The sequence below is a fragment of the Giraffa tippelskirchi genome, chromosome X (genome assembly GCF_054371585.1).
Source record: "Giraffa tippelskirchi isolate mGirTip1 chromosome X, T2T-mGirTip1v1.2.pri, whole genome shotgun sequence".
NCBI lineage: Eukaryota > Metazoa > Chordata > Mammalia > Artiodactyla > Giraffidae > Giraffa > Giraffa tippelskirchi.
In genome coordinates, this window is record NC_137289.1 from 52,783,730 (window position 1) to 52,802,742 (window position 19,013).

General features: G+C 42.0%; 1 long non-coding RNA gene across 1 annotated transcript in view; it reads right to left on the reverse strand.

The window, feature by feature from the left end:
• LOC145536702 (uncharacterized) overlaps positions 1 to 17,975 on the reverse strand; it is a 35,904-nt gene extending 17,929 nt beyond the window's left edge. The window contains exon 1 of the long non-coding RNA XR_014075967.1: positions 17,931 to 17,975. This is a non-coding gene — a long non-coding RNA (uncharacterized LOC145536702). The remainder of the gene's footprint in view (positions 1 to 17,930) is intronic.
• Positions 17,976 to 19,013: the final 1,038 nt, after the last annotated feature.

The following is a 19,013-nucleotide window of genomic DNA, read 5'->3' on the forward strand; positions in this document are numbered from 1 at the left end:
TCTTCAGCACTGTCACTGTTCGTCCAAATCTTGTCTACTGCTAAGAAGTTCTGACACAAACATCCACATAAGATTGTTATTTTACATGGAGATAAGGCTTTCCTGGTGGCTCAGATGGTAAAGAATATGCCTGCAATGCAGGAGACCCAGGTTCAATCCCTGGGTCCGATCCCTGGGTCAGGAAGATCCCTTGGAGAAAGAAATGCTAACCCACTCCAGAATTCTTGCCTGGGAAATCCCATGGACAGAGAAGCCTGGTGGGCTACAGTCCATGGGGTCGCAAAGAGTCATACATAACTGAGTGACTAACACTTCCTTAGATGGAGATCTGATTGTACCCTAAAAAGAATAAAAATCTATGAGTAGGAGCTTTCAGAATGGCATGGTAGGAACCTCTGGAAATCCACTTTTGCAAAACAGCAATGCGAACACTTGCAAAAAGTGTTAAAAATCGTTTCTGAACTCTGGAAATAATTCAAAAGTTTGCAGACACCAATCTGAGGAGCATTTATTCAAGAAAACTACTGAGTCTTGGGAATTCTGGTGGTTAGGACTCTGTGCTTTCACTGCTGAACGTGCTGGTTCAAACTCTGGTCAGGGAACTAAGATCCCTCAAGCTGTGAGGTGTGGCTGAAAAAAAGAAAGAAAGAAAGAAAGAAAACTACTGAGTCTTGTTAAGAACACTGATCTTTGAGGTCTTTTAACTTGCCCTATTTCAATCCCCCTCTCTCGTGACCAGTGGTAGTCTTGAAAATTAGCAGTTTCACATCCATGGTAAAAGGCCATGAAAGCCAGTAGCCTAACAGTCACTGGTGGGGGCAGAGTGAGTGAAGTGAAGTGAAGTCGCTTAGTCATGTCAGACTCTGTGACCCCAAGGACTGTAACCTACCAGGCTCCTCCATCCATGGGATTTTCCAGACAAAAATACTGGAGTGGTTTGCCATTTCCTTCTCCAGGGGATCTTCCCAACTCAGGAATCGAACCTAGGTCTCCTGCATTGCAGGCAGATGCTTCACTGTCTCAGAACAGCCTGAAAAACTCCCATCCTCAAAGCACTATCACTATTTGATCTGTCAGCTGCCAATGAAAAAGCCACCTTCCCATGGCTTACAGTTATTTAACATGACTCAGCAGGACGTAAGATAGTGGGAAAAGCTCAATCTATGGGGGCATTTGCGAAACAGTTTCAGTGGCAATTATTTAACATCACAGCTGCCTAAACCATGATACCTGTTGGGATAAATGTGCTAAGTCACTTCAGTTGTGTCTGACTCTTTGCAACAAACACTATGGACCATTGCCCACCAGGCTCCTCTGTCCAGGGGATTATCCAGGCAAGAACACTGGAGTGGGTTGCCATGCCCTCCTCCAGGGAATCTTCCTGACCCAGGGATTGAATCCACGTCTCTTATGCCTCCTGCATTAGCAGGCGTGTTCTTTTCACTAGCACCACCTGGTGGGAAAATAAGAGACTGATCAAAAAACTTAAGATTTGGGGAATGAGATATCCAAAAAGGTCTTTGAAAAGCCACAATACATTCCTAAGGATCTAAAAGTCACACATGTTAAGGGCTGTGTACATGCCCAAGAAAGACATAGAAGGCTCCCATCTCTCACCTCTTGGCTAACCTTGAGTCTGTGAAAACATGAAGTGAAAGCTAAGACAGAATTGTGAACTGCTTACCAGAGCGCTGGGGGGATTCCCTAGTGGCTCAGATGATAAAGAATCTGCCTGCAAAGAAGGATACCTGTGTTTAATCCCTGGGTTGGGATGATCCCCTGGAGAAGGGAATAGCAACCCACTCCAGTACTCTTGCCTAGAGAGTCCCATGGATAGAGGACCCTAGCAGACTATACTCCACAGAGTCACAAAGAGTCAGACATGACTCAGTAATTAACACTTTCACTTTCACTTTACCAGAGCACTGAGAGTGTACCACAATACATGCAGAGCTGGTCTGTAGTAAGTGGGAGGGTTATTGGTTCAAGACACTGTAGAAAACCTCCCACCAATTTTAGCTGACAACTAAGCTACAAGCTTAGTGATGTAACTGGGCAAGACTTCAGTGGCTACACACAACAGGAAAAACAGAATTTAGAGAATTAAGTTCAGTTCAGTTGCTCAGTACGACTCTTTGTGACCCCATGGACCGCAGCACGCCAGGCTTCCCTGTCCATCATCAACCCCTGGAGCTTACTCAAACTCATGCCCACCAAGTCAGTGATGCCATCCAACCATCTCATTCTCTGTCCAACCCCTTCTCCGCCTGCCTTCAATCTTTCCCAGCATCAGGGTCTTTTGCAATGAATCAGTTCTTCGCGTCAGGTGGCCAAAGTATTGGAGTTTCAGCTTAAGGATCAGTCCTTCCAATGAATATTCAGGACTGATTTCCTTTGGGATAGACTGGTTGGATCTCCTTGCAGTCCAAGAGACTCTCCAGAGTCTTCTCCAACACCACAGTTCAAAAGCATCAATTCTTCAGGGCTCAGCTTTCTTTATAGTCCAACTCTCACATCCATACATGACCACTGGAAAAACCATAGCTTTGACTAGACAGACCTTTGTTGGCAAAGTAATGTCTCTGATTTTTAATATGCTGTTGACCATATTAGGTTGACCATAGCTTTTCTTCCAAGGAGCAAGCATCTTTTAATTTCATGGCTGCAGTCACTATCTGCAGTGATTTTGGAGCCCCCCAAAATAAAGTCAGCCACTGTTTCCCCATCTATTTGCCATGAAGTAATGTAACCAGATGCCATGATCTTAGTTTTCTAAATGTTGAGCTTTAAGCCAACTTTTTCACTCTCCTCTTTCACTTTCATCAAGAAGCTCTTTAGTTCTCCTTCACTTTCTGCCATAAGGGTGGTGTCATCTGCATATCTAAGGTTATTGATATTTCTCCTGGCAATCTTGATTCCATCCTGTGTTTCTTCCAGCCCAGCGTTTCTCATGATGTACTCTGCATATAAGTTAAATAAGCAGGGTGACAATATGCAGCCTTGATGTACTCCTTTTCCTATTTGGAACCAGTCTGTTGTTCCATGTCCAGTTCTAACTGTTGCTTCCTGACCTGCATACAGGTTTCTCAAGAGACAGGTCAGATGGTCTGGTATTTCCATCTCTTTCAGAATTTTCCACAGTTTATTGTGATCCACACAGTCAATGGCTTTGGCATAATGAATAAAGCAGAAATAGATGTTTTTCTGGAACTCTCTTGCTTTTTCGATGATCCAGCGGATGTTGGCAATTTGATCTCTGGTTCCTCTGCCTTTTCTAAAACCAGCTTGAACATCTGGAAGTTCACGGTTCACGTATTGCTGAAGCCTGGCTTGGAGAATCTTGAGCATTACTTTACTAGTGTGTAAGATGAGTGCAATTGTGTGGTGGTAGTTTGAGCATTCTTTGGCATTGGAATGAAAACTGAGCTTTTCCAGTTCTGTGGCCACTGCTAAGTTTTCCCAATTTGCTGGCATATTGAGAGCAGCACTTTCACAGCATCATCTCTGAAGATTTGAAATAGCTCAACTGGAATTCCATGACCTCCACTAGCTTTGTTCATAGTGATGCTTCCTTGAAGTCAAGGCCCACTTGACTTCACATTGCAGGATGTCTGACTCTAGGTGAGTGATCACACCATCGTGATTATCTGGGTCATAAAGATCTTCTTTGTACAGTTCTTCTGTGTATTCGTGCCACCTCTTCTTAATATCTTCTGCTTCTGTTAGGTCCATACAGTTTCTGTCCTTTATCGAGCCCATCTTTGCATGAAATGCTCCCTTGGTATGTCTAATTTTCTTGAAGAGATCTCTAGTCTTTCCCATTCTGTTGTTTTCCTCTGTTTCTTTGCATTGATCGCTAAGGAAGGCTTTCTTATTTCTCCTTGCTATTCTTTGGAACTCTGCATTCAGATGGGCATATCTTTCTGGTTCTCCTTTGCTTTTCGCTTCTCTTTTTTTCACATCTATTTGTAAGGCCTCCTCAGACAGCCATTTTGCTTTCTTGCATTTCTTTTTCTTGGGGATGGTCCTAATCCCTGTCTCCTGTACAATGTCATGAACCTCTGTCCATAATTCATCAGGCACTCTATCAGATCTAGTCCCTTAAAGCTATTTGTCACTTCCACTGTATAATCGTAGGGGATTTGATTTAGGTCATACCAATAAAGAGACAAATTATTTTAAAAAGACCCAAATAGAAATTCTGGAGTTGAAATATATAATAAATATTTATTGGATGAGTTTAATGGCAGATTTGAGCCGGCAGAAAAAAGAATCATCAAAATTGAACACAGGTCAATTGAGATTGACCAGAGTGAGGAACAGAAAGAAAAAAGAATGAAGAAAAATTCACAGAGCTTCAGAGACCTATGAGCATACCAACATACACATAATGAGTCCCAGAAGGAGAGAAAGAGAAAGGGACAAAAAGTATATTTGAAGAAAACATGCATGAAATTCTCCAAAATTGATGAAAAACATGAATCTATACATCTGTGAAGCTCAATAAATTCCAAGATAAACTCAAAGAAAATCACACCTAGACACATCATAAAACCAGAGACAAGACAAGGATTTCCATCCTTGCCACTTCTATTTCACACTGTGTTGGAGGTTCTAGCCAGGGCAATGAAGGGAGAAAAAAATTTAAAAAACATCTATGTTGGAAAAGAAGAAGTATTTATAGGGGGCGTGATCTATAGTTCATCTGTCCATGATGAACTATGGATAGAGGTTCGTGATATTGTACAGGAGACAGGGATCAAGACCATCCCCAAGGAAAAGAAATGCAAAAAAGCAAAATGGCTGTCTGAGGAGGCCTTACAAATAGCTGGGAAAAGAAGAGAAGCGAAAAGCAAAGGAGAACCGGAAAGATATTCCCATCTGAATGCAGAGTTCCAAAGAACAGCAAGGAGAGATAAGAAAGCCTTCCTCAACGATCAATGCAAAGAAATAGAGGAAAACAACAGAATGGGAAAGACTAGAGATCTCTTCAAGAAAATTAGACATACCAAAGGAACATTTCATGCAAAGATGGGCTCGATAAAGGACAGAAATGGTATGGACCTAACAGAAGCAGAAGATATTAAGAAGAGGTGGCAAGAATACACAGAAGAACTGTACAAAGAAGATCTTCATGACCCAGATAATCACGATGGTGTGATCACTCACCTAGAGTCAGACATCCCGGAATGTGAAGTCCAGTGGGCCTTAGAAAGCATCACTATGAACAAAACTAGTGGAGGTGATGGAATTCCAGTTGAGCTATTTCAAATCCTCAAAGATGATGCTGTGAAAGTGCTGCACTCAATATGCCAGCAAACATGGAAAACTCAGCAGTGGCCACAGGACTGGAAAAGCTCTGTTTTCATTCCAATCCCAAAGAAAGGCAATGCCAAAGAATGCTCGAACTACCGCACAACTGCACTCATCTCACACGTTAGTAAAGTAATGCTTAAAATTCTCCAAGCCAGGCTTCAGCAATACATGAACCGTGAACTTCCAGATGTTCAAGCTGGTTTTAGAAAAGGCAGAGGAACCAGAGATCAAATTGCTAACATCCGCTGGATCATCGAAAAAGCAAGAGAGTTCCAGAAAAACATCTATTTCTGCTTTATTGACTATGCCAAAGCCTTTGACTGTGTGGATCACAATAAACTGTGGAAAATTCTGAAAAAGATGGGAATATCAGACCATCTGACCTGTCTCTTGAGAAACCTGTATGCAGGGCAGGAAGCAACAGTTAGAACTGGACATGGAACAACAGACTGGTTCCAAATAGGAAAAGGAGTACGTCAAGGCTGTATATTGTCACCCTGCTTATTTAACTTATATGCAGAGTACATCATGAGAAACACTGGGCTGGAGGAAGCACAAGCTGGAATCAAGAGTGTCAGGAGAAATATCAATAACCTCAGATATGCAGATGATACCACCCTTATGGCAGAAAGCGAAGAACTAAAGAGCCTCTTGAGGAAAGTGAAAGAGGAGAGTGAAAAAGTTTGCTTAAAGCTCAACATTCAGAAAACTAAGATCATGGCATCTGGTCCCATCACTTCATGGGAAATAGATGGGGAAACAGTGGAAACAGTGTCAGACTTTATTTTTTGGGGCTCCAAAATCACTGCAGATGGTGACTGCAGCGATGAAATTAGAAGACACTTACTCCTTGGAAGGAAAGTTATGACCAACCTAGATAGCATATTTAAAAGCAGAGACATTACTTTGCCAACTAAGGTCCGTCTAGTCAAGCCTATGGTTTTTCCAGTAGTCATGTATGGATGTGAGAGTTGGACGGTGAAGAAAGCTGAGCACCAAAGAATTGATGCTTTTGAACTGTGGTGTTGGATAAGACTCTTGAGAGTCCCTTGGACTGCAAGGAGATCCAACCAGTCCATCCTAAAGGAGATCAGTCCTGGATGTTCATTGGAAGGACTGATGTTGAAGCTGAAACTTCAATTCTTTGGCCACCTCATGCGAAGAGTTGACTCATTGGAAAAGACCCTGATGCTGGGAAGGATTTGGGGCAGGAGGAGAAGGGGACCACAGGGGATGAGATGGCTGGATGGCATTACCGACTCGATGGACATGGGTTTGGGTAGACTCTTGGAGTTGGTGATGGACAGGGAGGCCTGGCGTGCTGCGATTAATGGGGTCACAAAGAGTCAGACACAACTGAGCAACTGAACTGAACTGATCTTTTACACATAAAATCCAAAGGAAAAAATACAATTATAACTAATAAAATAAGCAAGGTTTCAGGTAAACATACAAAAATCAACTGCACTAGCAACAAACACCAAACAGGAAATTAATAAAACAATTCCATTTATAATAGCATAAAAATTACTTAGGAACTAATTTAATAAAGGGGCTTCCCTGGTAGTTCAGCTGGTAAAGAATCTGCCTGCAATGCAGGAAACCCCAGTTTGATTCCTGGGTCAGGAAGATCTGCTGGAGAATGGACAGGCTACTCACTTCACTATTTTTGAGCTTCCCTGGTGGCTCAGCTGGTCCATGGACTGTATCGTCCATGGAGTCGCAAAGAGATGGACACGACTGACTTCACTTAACAAAAGATGTGCAAGACTTGTATATATATGAAAGTATGAAAGGGAAAGTCTCTCAGTCATGCCTGACTCTTTGTGACCCAAATATAAAGAATCCTGTGCCCACTGATCAGAAGACCTAATATTGTTAATATGGCAATACTCCACAAATTTTTCTACAGATTCACTGCAATCCCTATCAAAATTCTAGCTGTCTTGCAGAAACGGATAAGATGATCCTAAAATCACATGAAAATTCAAAGGGTCCAAAACAACCAAAGCAATCTTGGAAAGATAAAAAGAAGAGGACTCACAGTTCATGATTTCAAAAAATACCCCAAAGCTGTAGTAATTAAGACTGGTACTGGGGGAGGATAAACAGAGAGATCAGAGGGATAGAACTGAAAGTCCAGAAATAAACTCAGACTTTTACAGCGATTGATTTTCAACAAGGGTGCCAAGGCCACTCAACAAGAAAGAATAGCCTTTTCAACAGATGGTGCTGGAACAACTAGATATTAACATGCAAAAGAATGAAGTTCGACTCCCACTTCATGTTGTATGTAAAAAGTAACTCCAAATTGATCAAAGGCCTAAATGTAAGAGATTAAATTATAAAACTAGAGGAAAACACAGGTGTCAATCTTCCCAGTCCTAGATTAGGCAACTATGTCTTGAATAACTCCAAAATTACAAGCAATGGCTTGTAACTGAGATTTGTTTTTAGTAAAAGATTAAAACTCCTGAAAACACCCTTAGATATAATTTCTTAATTCTTTAGGTCTGTTCAGCATTTTTCGCTTCTCTAACATCTATCTGCCTGCAATGCAGGAGACCTGGGTTCGAACCCTGAGTGGGGAAGATCCCCTGGAGAAGGAAATGGCAACACACTCCAGTATTCTTGCCTGGAAAATCCCATGGACAGGGGAGCCTGTGGACTACAGTCCATGGGGTCACAAAGAGTTGGACACAACTGAGCTACACAACACTTTCACTTTCAACACTTATTTATTACATGTGGGGTGCCACTTATATCTTCCCTTAAGCTCCTGATGGCACATACACACAAAAGTCTATTTTAATAACTTTAATAATAATGACAGATATAACACCTAACATTTAAACAGCACTTACTTTTTAAACATGGATGAATCTATAGATTATCATACTGTGTAGTGAAATACATCAGAAAGAGAAAGACATATCATATGATATCACTAATATGTGGAATCTAAAAAAAATGATACAAAAGAACTTATTTCAGAACAGAAACAGGGGAATTCCCTGGTGGTCTAGTGGTGAGGACTCTGTGCTTCCACTGCAGGGGACACAGGTTTGATCCCCAGTCAGGGAACTAAGGTCCTGCATGCCACACAGTGTGGCCAAAACAAAACAACTCAAAACAAAACCGATTCACAGACTTCAAAAACATACTTATGGTTACCAGAGGAGAAAGGTGGGGGAGGGATAAATTAGGAGTTTGGCATTAACATATACACACTACTATATATAAAATAGATAATCAACAAGGACCTCCTGTATAGCACAGGGAACCGTACTCAATAATCTGTAATAATCTATACAGGAAAAGAATCTGAAAAAGAATGGATATATGTATATGTATAACTGAATCACTTTGCTGTACACCCAAAACCAACACAACATTGCAAATCAACTATACTCTAATATTTAAAAATAAATAAATAGCACTTAGTGTTTGCCAGGCACCATCCTACGTGCTTCACCTATATTAACTCTGCAAATCCCCCTAACACAGCTCTATTTCACAGATAAGAAAACTACAGCACAGACAGGTTGAATAACTTGCCCAGAGTCACCAAAGCCTACAGAGCATGGAGTCCAAACTGCAACACAGGCAGTCTTCCCCCAGAGGCTGTGCTATTCATCTGAGCAAGCACCCTTAACTCCTCAGATGGAGGGTTCTTATAAACCATGTGGCTTTGGACTAGACTGAGGCCAAAGTGCATTTTCTAGTCTCACTCCCTCCACCCCGGATTTTAGTCACTTTAAAATTTTATTTTAATTAATTCATTTATTTGGCTGTGCCGGGTCTTAGCTGTGGCACACAGGATCTTTAGTTGTGGCATGTCGACTCTTGGTTGTGGCATGTGGGATCTATTAATAGTCTCCTGACCAGGGATCGAACCCAGGCCCTCTGCATTGAGAGCATGGAGTCTTAGCCACTGGACCACCAGGGAAATCCCTGCCTTAGATTTTAAATCTTAGAAACTGTACTTTCAGGTATCACAGATAAGGAGATGATTTTCCTATATAAATTTGTACAAAATCACTTTCGCCCTGGGGGTGAGAATTAAGAAGAAGAAAGATTGGAATAGAGCTAAGGAAAATATACCTTTTTCAGAACACAATAAGCAAAGACAAGGAGGAAGAAATCAGATTGGGAGGGGACAGCAGGGGATTTTCTTTAGTGAGATTTGAGGTAGGAGTTACCAGGATGATGACCACAGGCCAGCAAGTACAGGGGACTAAAAGGTATGTGGTTTTATCCATCCTCTTTCTTGTTTTTCAGCCACACCTATGGGGTCATCTCTACTGAGAGAGCAGGACCTCTTGGGCAACTCTAGATTCCAGCCACATTGTCCCATTAGGATGCCCCCGGCAAGGCCAATAAAAGGCAGCCATTAGTAATGAACTATGCCTTTGTTTTCTTTTAAAGAAATACTAACTTTCCCAAGAAGGTTTTTACATAAAATGACATTTTGTGCCCAGTACATCATATTTTTCTTTTATCAGAACTCTGATGAAAGAGCTCAGTGGGAGCTGTCTGACAGTCTTTAGAATTGCTACCAGGGAAAAATAAGTGGTACGAGAAAGTAGTGGAAAAATACCAGTGCAGGAAAAGCTGGATTTTTGGGGCTTTCTGTTTCTTCGTTCCTGCATCAGGACAACCCATGAGATAAGAACTTCTTAATGTCATGTCCAGTAATTCTATCAGTGTCCTGTTTGCTGTTTTAAAAATCTACTTTCTTTCTTTTTGTTTTGTTTCATTAAAATATTATTAACAACTAAAAAAAAAGAACTTGTGATAACTAAACAATACCTATGCCCCCTAAGGTCACTGTACATCATCCCTGTACCTGAATGCCTATTTACCCCAATCACTTATTATTTCAGTAAATATTTTTTGAGTGTGCACTATGTGCCAGGCACTGTTCTATGCAGTGGGGATGCAGCAGTGAATGAAACAGATACAAAGGTTTGTGCTCATGAAGCTTACTACTTCGTCCCTCTTTTCCTCTCCCCCCTTTTCCTTCTTCATCTAGTAGAGAACATCAAGCTGTGAATTAGGAAACCTGGGTTCTGGCCCTAGCTCCCCTACAAATTAGATGTATGATCTTCATTAGCATGTCCAGGCTCAGGTGTCCTCTCTGTAGTCCTAAAGATGAACAAAACATCCATCTTGGAGTTGTGGGGAACTCCTAAATCAATCTAATATAGATTCTGTTTTCCACGGGCTCACAGACTAGCAGGAAGGTCAGACACAGTTCCAGATAACTATATTGCAAAACTGAAGGCAATAGAAAAGTGAAACAGGGAAAGGTGACCAAGAGAACACGAGATCTAGGTTTCCAAACAAGTGGCACTGACTTGGGCCTTTAGTATTACAAAAGATTGGGATATGTGTGAACAGATAGGGATAGTTTTCAAGGAAGAATGTACAGAGGGAGTAAGCAGAACAAGTAGTTGTAGATGGATGATCAAGGTTGCAGTAAGGGCGTTCAGTGTGGCTGGAACACATTGAAAGAGTCAAACACCAAATTCACATGCATTTTTACAAGGAACCAAGAGACTGAGACATTCTGCTCTCGACCCATAACCATGAGGTCAGTTGATGGTTTTACTCAACATTTACAACCAACATCATTGAGGGCTCACCAATTACACAATTCCAACAAAATACTAGGACTTCTAACTTACAGATTAAATGACTTATGCAGTGGGTATAAAATACAGACAAATATGGAAGCTTTAAAAGTGAACCATATTATGTCAGATTAAAAGACTAAAACATCTACACATGTCATTGGAAATAACACTGGTTTCCTCCAACCCCATGCAGTGATACAGAGGAGACCAGCATCTCTCATCCTCTGGTTACTAAGTGGTGGTGTTTTAGTTGCTCAGTCGTGTCTGACTCTGTGTGACCCCATGGACTGAAGCCCGCCAGGCTCCTCTGTCCATGGGATTTCCCAGGAAATATACTGGAGTGGGTTGCCACTTCCTTCTCCAGGGGATCTTCCCAACCCAGGGATTGAACCCACGTCTTCTGCATTGCAGGCAGATTCTTTAGGGACTGAGCCACCAGGGAAGCCCATGGTTACAAAGTACTGGTAATCAATGTTACTATTTGTTTCCTTAGGGAAAAAAAATAATCTCCACATACTTCTGTTAGTTTTAATCAAGATGTTCAATTAAAGAAATAACTAAATAGTTCCAGATCTTATTTTAAAAAGAGATGCAATTATCTACAGAAGTTTCATTTAAAATGGAACTCTTCCATCTTCTGTCCACTCTGAGGTCTCTGGAATCAAAGAGCCCAGCAGCAACAGCAGCAACTGCAAAGCAAAATGTTTTGTCACTAGCCTGTTTTCCCTCTTACAATTACTTGCCTTCCTTGCTCCTTTCACTCCATTCCTTGGGTGTTAACCAACATTTCTATCCATGTTTGTGTTATTGTTGCTTTGTGATAAACCAATCCAAAATTTAGTGGTGCAAAATGATCATTTTAATTTGCTCTCAGATTCTGTTTGGGAACTCAGGATATGGCAGGGATGTCTTGCTTCTCTACTCCATGATGTCTGGAGTCTCAGCTGGGAAGGATGCAGCAGCTGGGGGACTCTAATCATCTAGAGGTGTCTTCATTCTCTGGTATTTTGGTTGATGTTTGCTATTAGCTGGGACGTCAGCTGAGGCTGTTGACCAGAGGACCTGTAGGTGGCCTCACCATAGGCTTAGGCTTCCTCAAAACAAGGCAGCCTCAGGGAAGTCAGACTTCTTACGTGGCAGTTCAGGACTCTAAAGGTCAATGTCCCTGAAGATAAGTCACAAGCCATGCTGCCTCTTATGGCCTCAGAAGTCACAGAGTCTCATTTCTTCCTATTCTGTTGATTTAGACAATAGAAGTCTGTCCAGATTTAAAGCAGGAGGGGACGTTAACCCTACTTCTCAATGGAAGAGTGGCAAGGTCACATTATAGAAGAGAGCATGGGATGAGACATACTGTTCTGGCCATCTCTGAAAAAGACAATGTTTTCCCTCCCATCCACTTATCTTGCTGAAGTATACTCTGATGATTTTTTTTTTTAGGAAAACCACCTTAGAAGACTGCTATTTCTCACCGAGCCTCCTAAGTTTTGATAGAGGGTAACTAGATGCTTTCATCTACACCCAGCCGTCAATCTTTCCTATTCAACACATCTAACCATTTCTCTGCTATATACAGCTCCTGGCAGAAAGGCAGTTTGGTCTCCTATAGGCTGCTGGACTTGGCACTAATAATTCTGAGGAGAAAAGCAGCCACTGACATATGGGAGCTGTCCTCGCCCTCAGCTAAGTCTTGGTGTTCTCCTGATGAGTGTAACGTAACCAATTTCACAGACCATAAACATCAAACAATGTCACTCTGTGACAAAATCAAGACTATTGCATCCATGTCTGAAAAGAGACAAAATGCCAACTTTGATCAAACCACAAAACAGCCAAAACATCCTATCCTGGCTAATAGCTGCTACTTTACCAATTAGCCTCCTTCTAGTCTATTCTCCTAGATAAGATTAATTAAGATACCCAACCTAGATAGCATATTAAAAAGCAGAGACATTACTTTGCCAACAAAGGTCCGTCTAGTCAAGGCTATGGTTTTTCCAGTAGTCATGTATGGATGTGAGAGTTGGACTGTGAAGAAAGCTGAGCGCCGAAGAATTGATGCTTTTGAACTGTGGTGTTGGAGAAGACTCTTGAGAGTCCTTTGGACTGCAAGGAGAACCAACCAGTCCATCCTAGAGGAGATCAGCCCTGGGTGTTCATTAGAAGGACTGATGTTGAAGCTGAAACTTCAATACTTTGGAGTTTGGCAGAAGAGTTGACTCATTGGAAAAGACCCTGATGCTGGGAAGGATTGGGGGCAGGAGGAGAAGGGGACGACAGAGGATGAGATGGCTGGATGGCATCACTGACTCGATGGACATTGAGTTTGGGTAAACTCCAGGAGTTTTTGATGGACAGGGAGGTCTGGCGTGCTGCGATTCATGGGGTCACAAAGAGTCGGACACGACTGAGCGACTGAACTGAACTGAACTGAAGATACCCAATCATGGGATCATCCCTATGTATAGTCTGTTGCTTCCTAACAGAATGCAATTAAGAACGAAGCCTCACTTCTTTAAATTCTGCCCCCAATCACCTAATACAAGTCCAAATCCTATAATAAGTCCTAACACCCTCTGAGATATTCCACCAGCTCCCCATTGTGCGCATTCTGCCTCGACTCACTAAGTAAGCAACCGACTTGTTCAACCACAGGCATGTTCCTGGTGGTCTTCAGCTGCAGCACACTGGTGACTCCTCTAAGGACCTTGAAATTAGAAAACACATTTCTGGCAAGGCCATTTCTGATCTTCTGATCTCCAGCTTTCAGTAAGACTTTTACATGCAGTTTTGGAAGACAATTATATGAGTTCTTTGGATCTCTGAAAGCTATTAAAATGCTCCCATAGATACTATATATATGTATATGTGTGTGTGTGTGTATATATATATATATATATATATATATATATATATATATATATATATATGAGTAGGTTATCAGGGTTTCTTCATCATATTATCAAGTACAGAAAAGTCATCATGATACGTAGTAGCAATAACTCTCCTGTCTCCAAAAGGTCACAGGATCTAAAGGCAACCTGGCTGCAGGCACATGGTTGTTTAGGCCTCTACTGTGGGAAAAGCAGTAAGTTATACACCCAGCAACTGGCTCATCAGTTGCAGATTCCAGATTCTAGAATATATTTGTGTCTCCTCTTCCTCTTCTGTTTTTTCTCTAATCTTATTTTTCAAAGAAACAACATGACATTAACTATGATAATTACCCTTCTCCCCTCTACTTTATAGTTCTCATTCACTTGATGTAAGAATTCTCATCCTCAGAAAAACGCATTCCAAAGAAAACAATGACATCCATAGCCTTGTGGTTAAGTGCCAGACTTAAAACCTCACTCCACTTCAGGTTAGAGATACATACTGATTTAAAGTTAGGGACTTCCTGGCAGTCCAGTGGTTAAGAATCTGCCTCCCAATGCAGGGGACATGGGTTTTACCCTTGTTCGGGGAACTAGGATCCCACATGCCATAAGGCAACTAAGCCTGCATGCTGCAACTAGAGAAGCCCACATGTCACAACGAAGAACCAGCACAGCCAAAAATAAAAATTAAACTTGTTTAGGGAATCAGCTGTAACAAGCAGGAAATCTAGATTAGAAGAAATCTTGTCTGAATCTGAATGCAGGAGTGATCATGTGTTTGCTGCTCTGACACACCTGGCCACAAATTCTCTTTAGCATCCATCGGTCTGCTCTCAGGATCCATAAGCTACTGAGTGTTCGAGCAACAAAATTAAATCATTCCTACTTAGGAATCGCTTAGGACACAGTGATGCATAGTTCAAACTAACACAGGTTTCTTTTATTCCTTTTTATCCACTCACATTCCATTGAAAACTATACTGTCTATAATACTAAGTGCGAATTAGCAGAGATGAGGACTGGTGAGGAGCGGAGGAGTCAGTGTACAATTCACTAACCATATGTGAAATTTAATTGATATTCAAGTCATGTGTGTGATTACTGATGGGGTTCAGAACATGCTACCCCAACATACGGCGCCATGGCATACTGAATATTTTAAAGCTGAAGGAGTTTGAGTAGATGGCAGAAACAAGGTCACCTGACCTCTTCGCCCTTCCTCTCTCCTGAAACAGGTCATAAAACCCTCATGTGAGAGGTTCCCTCCTTATATCCAGAGGAGAGGAGAATCTTCCTCTCCAAATACAAAGGGATACAGAGAAAATCCTAACAAACAGGACTTGCTAAGTCTCCCCCAGTTTACTACACTTCCCTTGTACTCCTTAATTTGTCTTATTTCTCCATGATTTCTCACTCTTTGTCAAACCTAGCATAAAATTTTGTTGTTTGTCATGTCACCTGGGAAGCCAGCATAAAATACTGAACTCTGTTTCTATGAGTCTTTATTTCCCTGTGACGGCTCCCATGTCATGTAAAACTTACATTAAATACATTTGTATGCTTCTCTCTTGTTAATCTGTCTCTGTCAGTTTAATTTTCAAACCCAGCCAGGGAGCTTGAGACAGTAGAGGAAAACTTTTTCCTACCCCTACAGTGTCCTGCTGATTCCCTTGTAATGGAAGACCTTCAGACTTCTGAAACATCCAGGTCACTAGTCATCCTAGCATCTTGCTGGTCACTGAAAATGCTCACAGTAGACCTAAGCCAGTTTATCTGGACTTTTTTGTGTGCATTTTATGTGTGTCTGCATGATTGGTCTTGAGGTTTTGTTTTGCTTCATAACTGGCCTGGGGAGAGATTTAGGAGCCAACACTAACAGGTCTAGAATGAGTGACATTTCTGAAAATGTGTCCTGATCTTTTTCAGGCTCATGGGAGAGTTTGGAGGGTAGGCAGAACTAGGGACTGCCATTCCCTGGTGACACTAAAGCATCTACCTGCCAATGCAGGAGACCTGGGTTCCATCCCTAATGACGAAGATCCCCTGGAGAAGGAAACGGCAACTCACTCCAGTAGTCTTGCCTGGAGAATCCCATGAACAGAGGAGCCTGGTAGGCTATAGTCCATGAGGTCACAAAAGAATTGGACATAACTTAGTGACTAAACAACAACAGCAACCCTCCAGTAGGCTGTTTAGGTCAATCTATAAAGGAAGGTTTCATGTTAATCTCTGGCACAGTAAGGTTTCTGGTTCCCTTTGTGCTCTAGAGTGAATAAACTGATTATTTCTTCTGAAGAGGGAGGGATTTCACTGAGGGTGAAAAAATAAAAAATAAACTACTTATCACACTGTCTCAATTCTGGCTCCTTATACAACTATTTTTGTGTTTATTAGATTGTCCCACTGTCCTTTCATTTTTTAACTTCAAACATAATTACCAAAAGTTAGAACACCTCAATTTTTTGGTGATGACACAAGTGGGGGTGTGAGTTCTATAAATAACTAGCTGTGTGTGTGCCTGTGTGCTAAGTAACTTAAGTCAATGTCTGACTCTTTGTGACTCCATGGACTGTAACCCACCAGGCTCCTCTGTCCCTGGGATTCTCCAGGTAAGAACACTGGAATGGATTGCCATGCCCTCCTTCAGAGAATCTTCCCAACCCAGTGTTTGAACCCATATCTCTTATGTCTCCTGCACTGGCAGGCGAATTCTTTATCACTAGAGCCACCTGAGGAGCACAAATAACTACCTATTTGAATATAACTCAGAAAGGGATCTGAAAAGAAAATAACTATTCTGTTCTTTAAATGATTTAAAGAACTCTGATCCCTATGAGTGAAAAAAAAACTGATGCAAATCTTACTTAGTTTAGTTCAGAAGATTCATCTTTGTTCATCCATTCAAAACAGACAAATGAACACCCAAAACACAACGGGTTTTATTTCACATCTGCCATGGCTTAATTCAGACTTGTTTAACCTTTAGGAATATGCTTTCTCTCCCCTAGAGATGTCCTTTCTGGTTGCTAATCTCAGTTCTGTTTAGACTAGTACTTCTCTAAGTGTGCTCCCAAAACGAGCAGTATCAGCATCTCCTGGGAACTTGTAGGAAATGTAAATTTGGGGGCCAATGCCAGACCCACTGAATCAGCAACTCTGTGGTGGAATCCAGCAATCTGAGCTTTACCAAGTCCTCCAGCTGATTCTGATGCACAGGAAAGTTTGAGAACCACTGACTTGGACTGTCTGCTATACTGCTGTTTCTCTGGCAAACAAAGCAGCAGGTATGATGATTCAAAAGTTTTAAAAGATTGCTTAGAATTTCAGGTAAATCTACATTTCCCAGCTGTGAACTGAGTTTGCTAGAAAACCAAAGAGCTGGCATGGAAGTGTTTCAAATGCTTAGACCAGAGAGCCCTCGAGTTCTGCCATTACAGTCCTACCCAGAGCTTGCAGGATATGCATGTAAAGGGAGGTCTTGCTCTCTGGTAAGACTGACTCTCCAGCAAGGGTCCTGGAAGTGCCACTGTGATGGACAAATGCTCTTACCAGGTATAAACGAGTTTGGGCCTTAAGCGCTACTCAGTCCTCCAGATAGCTGAGCTAACCAGGAAGGGAACGTACTTGGAGAAAACTGCACATAGTTTTGCCCTGTTTATTTTATCTTTAAAATATATGCAAATCATCACATCAAAGATCATTCCAGATGGCACCCTCTGGAGCGTTTGTGGTCCCCTATAGGTTTTCAAAACACTTTATCTCCTTGTATCGTTAACTGTAATTGTCGAGGAAAAGATTAATTCTTTTCCTCATACAGAGCATCCAGTGCAGTACCCAAAACAGCGCAAGTGCTTGGTAATTTGTTAAAAGGGAGTCAACCCGTCCAAAGTAGAATCTGAAACCAAGGGCTCAATAAAATCACTCCAATAAAATCATCCCATCTAGGTACAATTCGTTATGTACTGGTGCCCCGTCAACAAAATGTTTTTTCACTCTGCTGATTTTACCGTCCATTCATCTGTTCACCACCTCCCCTATCCCCAAACACTACAAAGAAGATTCACACACTCTTCACCTACACAATATAACTACATACCCTCTTCCGACACCGTTGTCATCACTTCTCGCCGCCGGGTCCGTCAGGCTGTCAGTTCCCCCGACTCCTCACCCCCTTTCACTTCAGTTCCCCGTTCCAGCGCGACTGGAGGCCAGGACGTGCCTACGCCTTCGGCCCAAAACAAATGTTACAAACTTCCGCTTCCTCTACTCTCCTGGTGCCGGCCGACGGCCCCGGCTTTCCAGCCTCGGAGAGAAGCTGCGCCGGCAGTGGCCAGACTCAGTTAGCCGGTGGCCCTTACTTAGAGTCGGTCATAATAGAGAAGAGCACTGCATATTTCCCGGATGCCCTGGGGCGACGTACAACGGAGCTCCCACAATCCTCTTCGCTTCCGCTTGTTCCACCCCCAAACTCCGGCATTAACCCCTTCACGTCCATGTTTATTGCCTATCGACGACCCTGGCACGCAGATTGCATCATTGGGAGATCCCCGACACTTATGTGGTAAAAGACGTGAAAGGCGGGACCCCTAGTTATAGGCTTCCCAGGTGGCACTAGTGGTAGAGAACCTGCCTGCTAATGCAGGAACATAAGAAACGCAGGTTCGATCCCTAGGAATGGCAACCCACTCCAATAATCTGGCATGCTGTCATCTATAGGGTTGCACAGAGTCCGACCCGATTTAGCACGCAGGCTGGTCCCTCGGTTATAGTTATCTCGTTTTTGCAACTTGCTTGTAAATTGGCTTGTAAGCTTACCTGCTCATTTATAAATAAGACCTTAATATACTTGTTAAGTTGACAACATGAACAGTTCACAATGATGCCTTTAAGTTTCTGAACCAACTGACACTCTAAATTTGCTGTTTTTAACTGTTCACCTTGATCCTGTGCCTTTTCTACCTTCCATTTCCCATCTCCTTTTAGTTCTTGTCTGACTATTTAACCGCATGCCTCAATGGTTAAGGGTACCGATTTTGTAAACTGGGCTTTCTGGGTTTGAATCTCCACTCTGCCATTTATCCAACTATGGAATCTTGGTTAATGGATTTAAGCACGCTATTCCTTGACTTCCTCATCTGTAAAATGGGTATAATAGTAAGATCTACCTCTAGAGTTGTAG